The sequence below is a fragment of the Anabrus simplex genome, chromosome 1 (genome assembly GCF_040414725.1).
Source record: "Anabrus simplex isolate iqAnaSimp1 chromosome 1, ASM4041472v1, whole genome shotgun sequence".
Classification (NCBI taxonomy): Eukaryota; Metazoa; Arthropoda; class Insecta; order Orthoptera; family Tettigoniidae; genus Anabrus; species Anabrus simplex.
This window is the reverse complement of record NC_090265.1, coordinates 1,689,147,722-1,689,164,869: the sequence shown is the minus strand read 5'-3', so window position 1 is coordinate 1,689,164,869 and position 17,148 is coordinate 1,689,147,722. Positions and strand designations below refer to the sequence as shown.

Genomic DNA, 17,148 nt, shown 5'->3' with positions numbered 1-17,148 from the left:
AAAACCTATTTGGCACTAGGCCGCATATGCAAGGGCTAATCCCATACTAAAGAGGTGACACGATAGGAAAACTTATTACATTACGAAACGAAGAAAAATGGTTGAGAAAACGTAGTCACCTCAAAAACAATATGAAAGGGAGCTCGAGAGGGTTAGGCACTCTCTATCCCAATTTGTAGTTTAAAGAGATAGAATTTATACCAAGAGTCTATTACATTTTAGAGGAAAGTTACATGATAAAAGGTATCGAACCTGCCCCGAGAGTTAAACTGCTGAGCTAGCAAGAAAAGAAATTATTATAAGGCCATTACCTTATTGATGAACCGCTGCCCGAAGAAAGAGGCGCTTCCCGCCCCCTGCTACATAATTTACACAATGATAGATGTTACTGAAGTGGCGCAGAGACCCGAAAATCAGCAGTTTATATACCCTCGCGGAACATTCGAGACCTTTCATGAATGATAACACCCGCCCACAAGCATTTTATTGGACGGCCAAAACATTACAAGTCAAAACTGAAGAAGACATCTAGGATTGGTGGAAAATTAATTACAAAAATTACTCATTGGTCGAATTCAAAACTGGCGGAAAGAGAAGGGTTATACAGCCAACCTAAACAATGACTGAAAGAAATTTAACAAAGAACAAACTTATGCATACTAAAATTCTTCAAAAAAAAGTTCTTTCACTTCGCACTAGGGTGCACCGTTGTATTTCTTCAGTAGTGCCATCTAGAAGAGAATGTTCACACTTCTCACTACAGAGAAAACAAAAATAAATCGAAAAAGACACAGTTCAGAACTCTTCAAAATTTACAGATAGCGACATCTTCTGATAACCTTTAGAATTAACATGGTTGTTAGAGTTCAGGCTTCCTCCAGTAGAGGAGTTTCAACTGGCGCAAAGTTTGAATTAGCGGCGCGGAGGTGTACCGCCTGGTACAATTATTATTATTATTATTATTATTATTATTATTATTATTATTATTATTATTATTATTATTATTATTATTATTATTATTACACTTTTCTTTCTCCTGCCGAGAGTACTGTTCTTCATGGAGCTATAAATCCTACAAATTGATGCTCTAGTAATCTTGTAGTTTTCGACTCTCGGAAATGGACGGTTTGCGTCACGTTAGATGACATTCGAATTCCTTTCCATTTTTCGTGTTCGAGTGGAAGTCACCGAGTGGAACAGTTCTGTACCAGTGACCTAGAGATCCTTGTCTACCAGCAACACGTTTAGTTGCGTAACAGCTAATAACTGCGAACTTCAGAGCACTTCCCTGGTCTGTAGGCTTTCTGACTGGGAGTGAATGAGCTTACACGAAGACCCACTGTTGGAAATCATTTTCAACCACAGGTCACCTAGCTGAGTCTGCAACTGTTTGTACTAATACTAGGGGACTCATTTTCATATTTCCTATCTGACCTCCCTCGGTGAACGTTCGTTGTTTTCCGATCCCGTTGAGACCTAGAGAGTCTGGAATTTTCATGTCTTTCGTGTCCCTTCCCTTTCTTTTGCCGGCATCTTCATTCTTCAAAAGATTGAAAAAATGGAAGAGGTCAGATATTAAGAATGAAGGTATCTGTAAAAGAAAAAAACAGGGAAACGACACGAAGGGCGTGAAAACGTAAGACTCCCTAAGCCTCGCAAACCTAGTAACCGACGGAGTCTGAAAAGAACCAAGGGAGGTCGGTTAGGATAGATGAAAGTGAGGAGCCTGACACAAGTAAGTGGAAGCAATGCCAGGCTCACCTAGGAGAACTGTGGTCGCTAATCCACGCTCACAAGTTGAAATCCTTGGGTTCCCTTTTAGTCTCCTTTTAAGACAGACAAGGGATACCGTGTGTATTATATCCCCTCCCCCCACCCACAGGAGTGTGTAATCTCGGCGCTCCATTTTACACTACCAGATGGCAGAAAAACATATCTCTCTTGAACTATCAGTGGCTGAGTTTAAATTAAGGTTGTGCGGTAAACACGTAATGTGTCGCCAGATATCTCTGACATGCCGAACTCATGCCAACCACCGAAACGTACCTAGCATCCACTGGACCTCATTTCTAAGGCTGAACGACGAGCATGTGACATGTGGAATGAAGAGTGGAATATATCCAGACAACATTGTGGACATTATTATTCTCAGATACAGCCTCATGTACCGTGGAAACCCTGGTTCTCTAAATGGAATGGAACAGGCGATACATTATCAGAATCAGATTGAACTATGGTAGCTTCCCCAGCCATCTATTTCGTATTCATGTTGCCGACACCCCGTATTGTACATGTGACAGAGAGTCGTTGGATAATCCAGAACATAACATTTTTTCAGTGCTACCAATTTACTTCTCAACAACAAACACTTCTAAAGACAATAGTTGAATCACATGAACCACTACCAAGTGCCCTATTTCATAAACTCGACAGGTGCAACCATTTCGACAATTATGTCAGATTTGACAAATTTGTAATTATGTCATAATTTCCTGTTTCTGAAATGTTTCACGTTTCCCTTACTTGACAGGCAAAATACTGTATAGTAATTTGTCAAACTCAAAGAACTTGTTTCATAAATGCGACAGTTGTATGTCAGACACGACCATTTTATGTCAGACGTAGTAAGTTTAGATGACTCTGAAGAGCGATATCGATCATTGGATGCGATGAATAATCACTGAAATTGAAGTTTACGTTAATCATTTGCCCCAAAACTTGGTGTGGTTTCATTTAAATTTCTTCACGCTCACTACCTATTTCTGTTACTGGAGTTCACATCATCCACAAGAGAATTTAAATCACATAACATTCACGAAAATAAACTCCCAACTTATAAAGTATTTCGTCCCCTTAGCAGATTTGTACTTGTAGAAATTCAGAAATATTATGGACAAGGCTAGAAATTGGTATGTATATTACTGAATATATTCATCATTTTCAATCAATACTGATCTGCATTTAGGGCAGTCGCCCAGGTGGCAGATTCCCTATCTGTTGCTTTCCTAGCCTTTTCCGAAATGATTTCAAAGAAATTGGAAATTTATTGAACATCTCCCTTGGTAAGTTATTCCAATCCCTAACTCCCCTTCCTATAAATGAATATTTGCCCCAGTTTGTCCTCTTGAATTCCAACTTTATCTTCATATTGTGATCTTTCCTACTTTTATAAACGCCATTCAAACTTATTCGTCTACTAATGTCATTCCAAGCCATGTCTCCGCTGACAGCTCGGAACATACCACTTAGTCAAGCAGCTCTTCTTCTTTCTCTCAATTCTTCCCAACCCAAACATTGCAACATTTTTGTAACGCTACTCTTTTGTCGGAAATCACTCAGAACAAATCGAGCTGCTTTTCTTTGGATTTTTTCCAGTTCTTGAATCAGGTAATCCTGGTGAGGGTCCCATACACTGGAACCATACTCTAGTTGAGGTCTTACCAGAGACTTATATGCCCTCTCCTTTACATCCTTACTACAACCCCTAAACATCCTCATAACCATGTGCAGAGATCTGTACCCTTTATTTACAATCCCATTTATGTGATTACCCCAATGAAGATCTTTCCTTATATTAACACCTAGATACTTACAATGATCCCCAAAAGGAACTTCCACCCCATCAACGCAGTAATTAAAACTGAGAGGACTTTTCCTATTTGTGAAACTCACAACCTGACTTTTAACCCCGTTTATCAACATACCATTGCCTGCTGTCCATCTCACAACATTTTCGAGGTCACGTTGCAGTTGCTCACAATCTTGTAACTTATTTATCACTCTATAGAGAATAACATCATCCGCAAAAAGCCTTACCTCCGATTCCACTCCTTTACTCATATCATTTATATATATAAGAAAACATAAAGGTCCGATAACACTGCCCTGAGGAACTCCCCTCTCAACTATTACAGGGTCAGACAAAACTTCTCCTACTCTAACTCTCTGAGATATATTTTCTAGAAATATAGCAACCCATTCAGTCACTCTTTTGTCTAGTCCAATTGCACTCATTTTTGCCAGTAGTCTCCCATGATCCACCCTATCAAATGCTTTAGACAGGTCAATCGCGATACAGTCCATTTGACCTCCAGAATCCAAGATATCTGCTATATCTTGCTGGAATCCTACAAGTTGAGCTTCAGTGGAATAATCTTTCCTAAAACCGAATTGCCTTCTATCGAACCAGTTATTAATTTCACAAACATGTCTAATATAATCAGAAAGAATGCCTTCCCAAAGCTTACATACAATGCATGTCAAACTTACTGGCCTGTAATTTTCAGCTTTATGTCTATCACCCTTTCCTTTATACACAGGGGCTACTATAGCAACTCTCCATTTATCTGGTATAGCTCCTCCGACCAAACAATAATCAAATAAGTACTTCAGATATGGTACTATATCCCAACCCATTGTCTTCAGTATATCCCCAGAAATCTGATCAATTCCAGCCGCTTTTCTAGTTTTCAACTTTTGTATCTTATTGTAAATGTCATTGTTATCATATGTAAATTTTATTACTTCTTTGACCTTAGTCTCCTCCTCTATCTTGACATTATCCTTAAAACCAACAATCTTTACATACTGCTGACTGAATACTTCTGCCTTTTGAAGATCTTCACATACACACTCCCCTTGTTCATTAATTATTCCTGGAATGTCCTTCTTGGAACCTGTTTCTGCCTTAAAATACCTATACATACCCTTCCATTTTTCACTAAAATTTGTATGACTGCCAATTATGCTTGCCATCATGTTATCCTTAGCTGCCTTCTTTGCTAGATTAATTTTTCTAGTAAGTTCCTTCAATTTCTCCTTACTTCCACAGCCATTTCTAATTCTATTTCTTTCCAGTCTGCACCTCCTTCTTAGTCTCTTTATTTCTCTATTATAATAAGTTGGGTCTTTACCATTCCTTACCACCCTTAAAGGTACAAACCTGTTTTCGCATTCCTCAACAATTTCTTTAAACCCATCCCAGAGTCTGTTAACATTTTTATTTACCGTTTTCCACCGATCATAGTTACTTTTTAGAAACTGCCTCATGCCTGCTTTATCAGCCATATGGTACTGCCTAACAGTCCTACTTTTAAGACCTTCCTTTCTATCACATTTATTTTTAACTACCACAAAAACAGCTTCATGATCACTAATACCATCTATTACTTCAGTTTCCCTATAGAGCTCATCTGGTTTTATCAGCACCACATCCAGGATATTTTTCCCTCTGGTTGGTTCCATCACTTTCTGAATCAGCTGTCCTTCCCATATTAACTTATTTGCCATTTTTGGTCATGTTTCCTGTCGTTCGCATTTCCTTCCCAATTTACATCTGGCAAATTCAGATCTCCCGCTACAATCACATTTCTTTCCATGTCGTTTCCCACATAGCTGACTATCCTATCAAATAATTCCGAATCCACGTCAGTGCTACCCTTTCCCGATCTGTACACTCCAAATATATCAAGTTGCCTATTATCTTTAGAAATGAGCCTTACACCTAGAATTTCATGTAAGCTGCCTCTGTGGATCAGCGGTAGAGTGTCGGCCTCCGGATCCCAAGATAGCGGGTTCAAACCCGGCAGAGGTAGTCGGATTTTTGAAGGGCGGAAAAAAGTCCATTCGACACTCCATGTCGTACGATGTCGGCATGTAAAAGATCTCTGGTGACACATTTGGTGTTTACCCGACAAAATTAATTAAATCTCAGCCATAGACGCCCAAGAGAGTTTCGGTTTACTCGGTCTGCCACCTAGTGGGGGCCTAGAGAAAAACGGAACGTCGAAATTGACGAGCAGACAGCCAGATGGCGTCAAATTGAAATGTCTGCACACGGTAGCTGAGGCCATACGATTATTATTATTATTAGAATTTCATGTGTCTCATCTTCAACTTTTTCGTAGCTTACAAATTCTTCTTTCACCAGAATGAACACTCCCCCTCCCGCCATTCCTATCCTATCTCTACGATACACACTCCAGTGCCGTGAGAAAATTTCTGCATCCATGGTATCATTTCTCAGCCATGATTCAACTCCTATTACAATATCTGGAAATTACTTAATTCTATTCCTTTCTTTACAATTCTACTACAGTTCAACACTAACAATTTTATGTCATCCCTACTTGATTTCCAGTTCCCTGTTCCCTTATCACCGCTCCCTAGGCCATCCCGTTTCCCTGAATGTACCTCCCTATTACCCTTCCAAACAAATTTCCTAACTTATATGTACCACTGCGGTTTAAATGAAGGCCATCTGAGCGCAGATCCCTATCTCCTACCCACCCATTAGGATCTAGAAATTTCACTCCCAGTTTCCCACATACCCACTCCATAGTCTCATTTAAATCCCCAATCACCCTCCAGTCAGTATCCCTCCTACACAGTATTCCACTAATAACAATCTCCGCTTTCTTAAACTTCACCCGTGCTGCATTTACCAGATCCCACACATCTCCAACTATGTTGGTACTTATATCAGCTTGCCTTACGTTGTTGGTACCAACGTGAAACACTACCACCTTCTCCTTCCCCTCCTCCCTCTCTTCTACTTTCCTCAACATCTGCCTCAACCTAATTCTTGGATAACATTCTACCCTGGTTCCTTTTCCTCCACACACTTTCCCCACGTGTCTAACGATGGAATCCCCCATGACCAGAGCCTCAACCCTCCCCACCTCATCTCATCCCCTTCCCTCCTGGTCAGCCCTATCTTCTCTCACTGCTGCAGAAGCTACTTCCTCCTCCCTTTTCTCCTTCCCATGACCCTGTTCCACCTGTCTTTTCCTATCCTCTACTCTACATTTCCCTTTCCTACCTTTTCCCTTCCTCCTACTTCCACGCATCTCAGCAACAGTTCCCTGTCCCTCATCTTCCCTCTGTTGTTCTACCTGGAGTGACTCGTACCGATTTCGCACAGACACCTGTCCTGAATTCTGATCCTGAATAGAGCCCTTAGCCTGCAATCTCCTTCCCCTTAGAACATTAGACCACCTGTCTTCTACAACTCCTCCCTTTCCTTCCCCTCCCTCTTGTACACCTACTATAACCTGTACATTGTTTGAGGGAGTCCTATCTTCCTTCCTGTCTTCTGTGAGAATCCTAATTATCTCCCTCAAACTTTCCAACTCCTCCCTCATACCCCTCAATGCCTCACCACACCCACAATAAGTACACTCGCGCTCATTAGCCATTCTTTACGGGGGGGAAAATTAAATTAAAAAATAAAATAACTTATTTGCAAAAAAAAAATGAACGAAGGGATATATTGTCTGGGATAGTACACAACAATAAGGTAATTAATATACGACTACACTACAATACTACTTAGTTGTGCTCTATTTTTTTTTATTCTACAACCCCTAACAGGATAAAAACTGCTGTTAATTACTGAATATCGAAAGTAATACACAAGAACTACACAATTCCAAACTGCAATTAAGCCTATCCTAATTACAACAACAGTATTTTAGTAAGAGTTTCTACGGATACCTCTACTACACCGGTACTACACAAATATTTTACAATAATAAAATAAGCACACTAAATTCTAATAGGATATTACTCGTATACTACTGTACAGTACACTACAGTAATTTTTAAACTACTTTCAGACGTATCCTAATTTCGATACCGGTACCGTACCGTATGTCACTACTGAGCACAACAGAAATGAAATTTGCAAGAACTACTGTACTCAAAGATAACCAACGAAGCTAAATGCTTAGACAAATTATTATTAGTATTACGGTCTAATAGATACACACAAAAAATAACACACGAATATAGCAGGCAAGATACGGCACTATCTAAATGTACTGTATCTATACTACAATGTATCTACACTACACTACACTACACTGCGTTTGGTTAAATGCTTAAGTATCAAAAGGTTTGCCGTACACGAAGAAAAACACGAATATAACTGGCAAGATACTATCTAATATATTATACCTTATCTTCACTACAATTCGACTGAAATGTGGTTATGTGATTATTACAGCTGGTGGATTACTATTATTTTCCCTACTCCACGGGACGGAGAAAAAAAAAGTGTCCTTAATTAGGCCTGCTGAAAAATACGAGGTTGTCTACAATAATTTCTCAAATATTTCTATCAAAACTACTACTCCAGGGACTTGAACTGCAATTACTGGGATATATGAACTTTATTATTATTAGCTAACCGCTCATTGATACTGAAAGATCGAGGGAGCGAAATATAAATTACGGATACTAACTACCTACTCAGAAGTACAAATGAATGGAATACAAGGTCAGCTGATTTTTATTTATATTTACTTGACTACACTACACCCTTTGTTCACGACTGTAGCCAACAATGCAATATTTGAATATGAGGAGCGACAATAATCAATAACAATACAACGATTGTTAACTATTACCGTGTAATCTCTTTAACTTCTTTTTAAATGGAAGTTTACAGGCGTATCGTGTTTTTTTTAAATGTAGTAAATGTAGTAATGTAGTAAATTATTACCTTCGCGATAGTTTGAACGGATATCTATACGAAATACCGGAGAAGTTGCTGCAGAAGTTACGGTACTATTCCTTATGATAATCTGCCTTTGTAAGTACAACCAACGAACCTACAGATATTTACAAATATTTTTTTAAAGTTAATAGTATTACCTAAAGTATCTCCTAAACCTAAATTCGAAACAAGGTACACCTAGCTAGCCTACTTAACCTAGAAAACGTAATTTACTGAAGACCAACTGAATTACTTGTTACGAAATTTAAATAAATATCACTACTCCCAATTTCTACCAACAAGCACTAAACACCACTATATAAACAGCACTAAATGAATCAGATATACACAAAATTAAGCTATTTCAATAGGTTTTCACTACTTTATCACTACAATAATGCATGAGCTCTCTCAACAGCCAACCGTTCTCAAGCGCATCCAACCTTTTTACGGGCAAGTTACAATGAAACTGTTATAACGTAAGGTATTCAATATTTGACATAAACATAAGCACTACAAAAACTAAACTATCATAAATGTTTTCATAATTTCGTCCCCCACCAAATGTATAAAAAGTACAATTAATTTTAATATGCTTTTTCCCTTCTAACCTTACCAAACACCTTCCCTATAATGAATTACTTGAAGGTCATTTATGAAAAATGTTGTCTTGGTATTATTTTTAAAGTTTTTCAGCGTTGCTCGTGGGATGTTAAAAGCCTTACTTGCACATTTGTAACCCTTTGTCTTACTCCTCACTGCGTTAATAGCTTTTTTTTTTTTTTTTTTTGCTAGGGGCTTTACGTCACACCGACACAGATAGGTCTTATGGCGACGATGGGATAGGAAAAGCTTAGGAGTTGGAAGGAAGCGGCCGTGGCCTTAATTAAGGTACAGCCCCAGCATTTTCCTGGTGTGAAAATGGGAAACCACGGAAAACCATTTTCAGGGCTGCCGATAGTGGGATTCGACCTACTATCTCCCGGATGCAAGATCACAGCCGCGCGCCTCTACGCGCACGGCCAACTCGCCCGGTAATAGCCTTTTTAACATCCTTCTTATCCCACTGCTTGCGTTTTCCCTTCTGAAAATAATAATAAACATAAATAACAACTAAAATGAATGGGGACGAAATTACGAACATTTCCTGATTTATTGCAATGGCCGCTACAGTAATGAAATGGCGTATGGCTTTTAGTGCCGGGAGTATCCGAGGACATGTTCGGCTCGCCAGGTACAGGTCTTTTGATTTGACGACCGTAGGCGACCTGCGCGTCATGAGGATGAAATTATGATGAAGACGGCACATACATCCAGTCCCCGTGCCAGCGGAATTAACCAATGATGGTTAAAATTCCCGATCCTGCCGGGAATCGAACCAGGGACTCCTGTGGCCAAAGAGTCGGACGCCGCTACAGTGACTCACGCCAACCATCTCACTATAGCGATTACACGCCAGGAACTACACCACAGACTGAAATGCAGTCCAGTATTTCATGAACACATCAGTTCTCACTCTAGAAATAACAGGCTCTTAATTTGAATGCTGCAGTAACTCAGCTCAGTGTCCGCCTCCGTAGCGTAACAGTTAGTGTTATTAGCTGCCGTCCTCGGGGGCCCGGGTTCGATTCCCGGTACTGCCCCAATGGGGGTGTGCCTGAAAAGAGCTGCACCACCTCGGGATGAGGACACGAGTTTAGTCCGACTCGTTGGCTGAATGATCAGCGTACTGGCCTTCGGTTTAGAGGGTATCGGGTTCGATTCCCGGCCGGGTTGGGGATTTTAACCTTCATTGGTTAATTCCAGTGGCCCGGGGGCTGGGTGTTTGTGCTGTCCCCAACATCCCTGCAACTCACACACCACACACAACACTATCCTCCATCACAATAACACGCAGTTACCTACACATGGCAGATGCCGCCCACCCTCATCGTAGGGTCTGCCTTACAAGGGCTGCACTCGGCTAGAAATAGCCACACGAAATTATTATACTCAGCTCAATATGAAAAATGAATCCTCCGTGTACACGGAAACTAAACGTGGTGCACACAACCAACTCTCAAGACAAGACAGCAAGATGAGGCTAAGCGTGTGCGTGTGACTAAACATTAGGTGCCAACCGTGCAAACTGGAAATCCCTAGGGGGACGAAATTAGGTGCGGCTACAGAATTTGCCCCCCCCCCCTACCTTATACTTACTGCAGGTTGCATATGCAAGAGATTACCTGTCACTTCTGCAATACAATTCTGCAAATTTTTAATATGTCAAAAAGTAATGACATACGTCTGTTTCATAACACTACATGTAGTCTACACTTTGACAAATGTGTCAGACTTTTACCTGTCAGTCCGAAGGTTTTATGAAAGAGACATTTGTAAAATTGCCATGACAATTTTGTAAACTTGTAAGCTTTTATGAAACGGGAAATTGTCAGTATGTAAACCATTCTGACTATTTCCTGTCACCTGTCAAATTGTAACTTTTATGAAATAGTGCCCAGAATATCAAATTACAAAACGCGCCGCAGTGTACTCCGCTATCCAGAAATGTTTGAAGAATACTGGCCTCTGTTTATAGCGCACTCTATGACCATTTCTCAAGAGCTCATTGTGTACATTGTATGTTATATGTAATCGTTATGTTCATTTTCAGTGTATTTTACTGTGGTGTAGAAAATGTATCTGTGCTAGCTGTATGGCCATCACCAGGCTGAAATTAATTTTTTTTTAAACCTAAATATGCGACCTCATACGGTATGGACATCTTTCCCGCCTTTCAAACATTGGACGACCTCTGCTGGGATTGATCATGGGAGATGCGCACTGATCCACAGAGGGACCTAACATTTATCGTCTTAGACGTACGGTAAATTGGTTTATAATAACGGAAATACCCCAGTTGAAGTTGACTCTTGAGGTGCAGGAATAAAGGAATAATTCCTTGCATCTCTGAGGCTGACACTGGCCATCGTAGGAGGTGAATCTAGTTTTTGTGTTTTCCCATTACCACGCCACAACACTACAATGTGGTCTCTTCTTGCCCGGCATGGGCGGTGAAGCATAAACAATCTGTGTGTGTTGTAAAAAAATAATATTAGACCTGCGTCCAGCGCGCTCTCTGGCGGAGACACGCCTCTTGACTGAAATGGAGCGTCATCTCCTGTAAATATGGAAAAACCGCCTCAAGCCATTAACGGTCACACCAATGATGGTCTTCTTTTTCTGCGTTTTTTCCGAAATCCCTGGGGACGGCACTTTGTATGGATTTAGCCCAGTTGTTGTTTTTAATTACAAATTGCTTTTACGTCGCACCGACACAGATAGGTCTTATGGTGGCTATGGGACAGTAAAGAGCTAGGAGTGGAAAGGAAGCGGCCGTTGCCTTAATTAAGGTACAGTCCCAGCATTTGCCTGGTGTGAAAATGGTAAACCACGGAAAACCATCCTCAAGGCTGCCGGCAGTGGGGTTCGAACCCACTACCTTCCGAATACTGGATTCTAGCCGTACTTAAGCGGCTGCAGCTATCGAGCTCGGTAGACCAGTTTTACGGCCGTATGCCTTTCCTGACGCCAACGCTATGAGGAGGGATGTATTCACTAATACGTGTTTCTATGGTGGTTTGTAGTGTGATGTGTTGTATGTTAATGACGATTTGTATTAAGATAGATACAAAAATCCAACCCCAAGGTAGAAGAATTAACTAGACAAAGTCCCCGACCCGAAAATCGAACACGGTGCCCCCTGAATCGAATGCTTGAACGCTGACCATACAGCCAGAAACCAGACATGATGATAATAGTTTTTATTCATTGGCGTGTGGCCTCCGGAGAGGCCTTGTGCAGGTAAAAATATGGCATATGGCTGTTTTAGTGCCGGGACATCCCGGGACGGGTTAAGGTCAACAGTTTACCCGTTATTTTATTTGATGTAGCGCAAAAATTGCCCAAATTTGGGATATAACGCTGTAAAATTACCCCAATAGTTCGAAACGGAGAAATATATCAAAATAAAGTCTCCATTGCATACTTCGGGATTTCAAACTATATCCTTGCTAAATTTCAGCTCAGTCAGTCCAATAGTTGTGTATCCAGAACAAACATACACCATCTCATTGTTATAGTAGGCTATAGATTACGACGAGTCGTTCTTTGAGTTATCAGTCCATAGACTGGTTTGATGCAGCTTCCATGCCACCCTAGCTTGCACTGACCTTGTCATTTCTACGTAACTACTACATCCTATATCCCACATCTGCTCTAATCTGATTGTCACATTCATTCCCTAGTCTACCCCTACCGTACTTACCGCCCACACTTACCTCGAAAACCAACCGAACAAGTTCTGGGTGTCTTAAGATGTGTCCTGTCATTCTATCTCTTCTTCTCATCAAATTTACCCAAATCGTTCTCCACTCACTAATTCGATTCAGTATCTTTTCATTCGTGATTCGATCTATCCATCTCACCTTCAGCATTCTTCTGTAACACCACATTTCAAAAGCTTCCATTCTCTTTCTTTCTGAGCTACTTATCGTCCATTTTTCACTTCCATACAATGTCACCCTCCAAACGAAAGTTTTCAAAACAACCTTTCTAATTTCTATTTCAGTGTTCGAAGAGAGCATTTTTATTTTTTATTTTTCCTGAAGAAAGCCATTCCATGCTTGTGTTAGTCTGTATTTTATGTCTTCCTTACTTCTGCCACTGTTACTTATTCTACTACTGAAGTAACAATATCTTCTACTTCCTTTAATAATAATAATAATAATAATAATAATAATAATAATAATAATAATAATAATAATAATAATAATAATAATAATAATGTTTGCTTTACGTCTCACTAACTACTTTTACGTTTTTCGGAGACGCCGAGGTGCCGGAATTTAGAAACGTAGGAGTTATTTAACGTGCCAGTAAATACTACTTCCTTTAAAACTTCCTTTCGTAATATAATATTTCCTGCCTTACCTGACTTGCTTCGACTGCACTCCATTACTTTTGTTTTGGACGATAGATTACGATAGAATTACTATTATCATTAGTAAATTCGTGTCCTCATCTCGAGGTGTCTTATCAGGCACACCTCCAGTGGAGATGAGCTACAGGTTCCATTTCAACAACATGCCACATACCATTCTTAGATCTGTGGCAGTACCGGGAATCGAAACCAGACCTCGGAGATGGGAAGCTAATAACGATAACCGTTATGATACAGAGACGGACATTTTTATTAAGTTTTTGATCGATCATCCTATTAAATTTTATTGCGATATTATGGATACGGAGCCACAAATGTATAAGTGATTCAACTCAAGCGCATCCCTTGTGAGCGGAAGCGAGTCTCTTTGCTGTATGAAGTCAAGACAGTCAAGTCTTCCCCTAAATGGGTCGTCTGAACGCAATCCTAGTGTATACAGTATTTCTGTTGTGTGTGGCAGGGTCACTGGACCGCTAAGGTTATTATATGGATCCCTGGTCTTACTCACTCAGTACGGTACCTCTCATCTGCATGCAGTTTACGGCGCGGATATTGCAGGGTAATTACTCGTGGATTACGCTCTCTCACGGGTAACGGGGAAAGTGGAGGCTGCACCGTGAGAGAATACTACTTCAGTTCCTGCAATGAAAATTTAGTCATTAGGAAATTATAGTAACACGTGGGAAGTCGTCAATCGTGACGTATTTACTTACAGCGGGGACATTATATCAGGTAAGTAATTTGTCTTTTTAACCTTCCGTCCGATTAATGCTGCTGCAAATAAGGCAGCCCTGTCGCTAGCTGTTTCTGAACTACGTAGTCTACTCACTCGGCAATAATAATAATAATAATAATAATAATAATAATAATAATAATAATAATAATAATAATAATAATAATAATAATCGAGGGCTATGAAAAGGAAGCAGCAGTCCAGAAAGGAGTGAGACAAGGCTGCAGATTGTCTCCTCTCCTTTTCAGAGTTTATATAGAACAGGCAGTAAGGAAAATCATAGAGAAAGTGAATCACAATCAGAGGACAAGAAATAAAATCAAAACACTTAGTCTGCGAAAGATCTCGAGAAATTGTTGAATTTGATGGGCACAATCTTGGAAAGGAGTACAAGATCAAAATAAATCAATACAAAACAAAAGTAATGGAATGCACTCGAACGAAACCAGACGATGCAGGAAATATCTGATTAGGAAATCAAGTCTTCAAGGAAGTAGATGTTTAAATAAGAAGCCTTTCTCGTCGACAGTCGAGATTTCCTTCTGATGACGCAGAGCACAGTTCTCTGCGAAACGTAACGAATTTCACCTTATTTTCTTGACATGGCATAAACACAAAAGCCTATGTCTATAAGTACGGGCCGTGAAAGCATCAATGGCAACATAGATGGATATTGTTACTTCAGCAATAGAATAACTAACGTTGACAGAATAAGGAGGACATAAAATGCAGACTAGCTCAAGCAAGAAAGGATTTTCGTAAGAAAATAAATTTGCTCACTTCGAACATCGGTACAGGAATTAGAAATATGTTTTTAAAGACTTTCGCCTGGAGTGTGGCATTGTATGGAAGGGAAACATCTTACGATAACTAGATCAGAAATAAAGAGAATGTATTGTAAGCTTTTGAAATGTGGTGTTACAGAAGAATGCTGAAGTGAGACGGGTACATCGAATCACGAATGAAGAGATACTGAATCGAATTAGTACGAGAAGAACAATTTGACGAAATTTTACCGGAAGAAGAGATAGAATGATAAGGCACATCTTAAGACACCCAGTACTTGTTCAGTTATTAAGGGAAGTCTAGGTGGTAAGAACGGTAGGGGTAGACCAAGGTATGAATATGACTAACAGATTAGAATAGATGTAGGTTTTAGTAGTTACGTAGAAATGAAAAGGTTGTCACAGGATACGGTGAAATGGAAAACTTCATCAAACCAGTCTATGGACTGCTGATGCAAATAATAATAATTCCGGGCGAGTTGGCCGTGTGGTTAGAGGCGCGCGGCTGTGAGTTTGCATCCGGGAGATAGTGGGTTCGAATCCCACTGTCGGCTGCCTTGAAGATGGTTTTTCCGTGGTTTCCTATTTTCTCACCGGGCAAATGCTGGGACTTACCTTAATTAAGGCCACGGTCGCATCCTTCCAACTCCTAGGACTTTCATAGTCCATCGTCGCCATAAGACCTATCTGTGCCGGTGCGACGTAAAGCCACTAGCAAATAATAATATTAATAACAATAATAATAATAATAATAATAATAATAATAATGAAAACCGTACAAATAGTTTGTGGAATGTAAAACCGCTTTCATTCTATTCAAAGAATGAAGATGTTAGCTGAGGTGGGAAGATCGGCTAGATAAAATGACAACCGTCTGACACTAAGATATGGAAGTAAAACTGGTGTTCAGCCTCCCCTCTGTTGTTACGAACAGATCAACATTTCATCTCTTTAGGTTTCCCGGCCATTTGTGTTTTACGACCATGACCGAGCACAGGCTTGGTTATAGCTTTTCTCAGGAATATCGTGATACAATTGAAAGCTTCTTCTGCCATTGTGATACAATTGAAAGCTGCTTCTGCCAGTTGCGTCATTGAGTTCAAATCTTGGAGTCGGATCTGGGAAAGAGTTTGTTCTTTGGTCCTCTTACCTTGTTTCCTCTTGTTTGTTGTCACTTCTTACTCTCTGGTATCGCTCTGACGGTTGACAATTTCACAGACACTCGAGAATCGCAATTACCCCCCCCACCAAGAGGGCTCACAACTTGGGGGCATGGGTTTGGGATCGCGGGTCCGCTAACTGAGATTTGTATTATTTCCACTGTCCGGCTCCATGGTTAGTGTGCTGGCCTTTGGTCACAGGGGTACTGGGTTCGATTCCCGGCAGGGTCGGGAATTTTAACCGCAATAGGTTAATTCCGCTGACACTGGAGCTGGATGTACAGTATATGCCGTTTTCATCATCATCATTTCATCCTCAACACGACGTGCAGGTCGCCTACGGACGTCAAATCAAAAGACCTGCATCTAGCGAGGCGAACTTGTCTTCGGACACTCCCGGTACTAAAAGCCATACGCCATTTCATTTCCACTTATTTGCGCCAGTCTCCTTTCTTTCATCTTTCCTGTTCAACCTCCCTTGATCAACTCTTGTTCTGACGTTATTCGGTTTGCGAGATCTACAGTCTCTTTCATTTGTCACTCCCTTCGTGACCTTTCGCTTTCTTTTGCCGATACCTTAATTCTCCGAAGTGTCAAACCTCTTCCAGTTTTTCCTGATTAGTGTTGTACTTCCTCATAAAACAGTAATAATAATAATAATAATAATAATAATAATAATAATAATAATAATAATAATAATCAACAAGCACAGAGAGGCACAGGTATGGGAGTGAGGAAGGTAGCGAATGTATTTGAGGAGCGTCGGAAGAAATTAAGATAGTTTTGCTACACTCGTATTTTCGTGTTTCAGGGAGGAGTTGTGTGTTAAAGACGATTAGACAAAAATAATTAAAACTCATTAAATCGTCTGAAATGCGTAGGTTGGATTACAAATCGATAAATCCAGCGATTAAAGAAAGAAAAGGGAGGGATTAAAGAGGAAGTTGTATGATAATGAAAGGACTGCATTATGAAACATTCAATTTCGCGGA

At 40.2% G+C, this 17,148-nt stretch overlaps 1 protein-coding gene across 2 annotated transcripts in view; it reads left to right on the top strand.

Moving 5' to 3' along the window:
* Positions 1 to 17,148, top strand: part of LOC136858688 (uncharacterized) — a 748,600-nt gene that overhangs the window by 199,049 nt on the left and 532,403 nt on the right. The window lies entirely within an intron of this gene.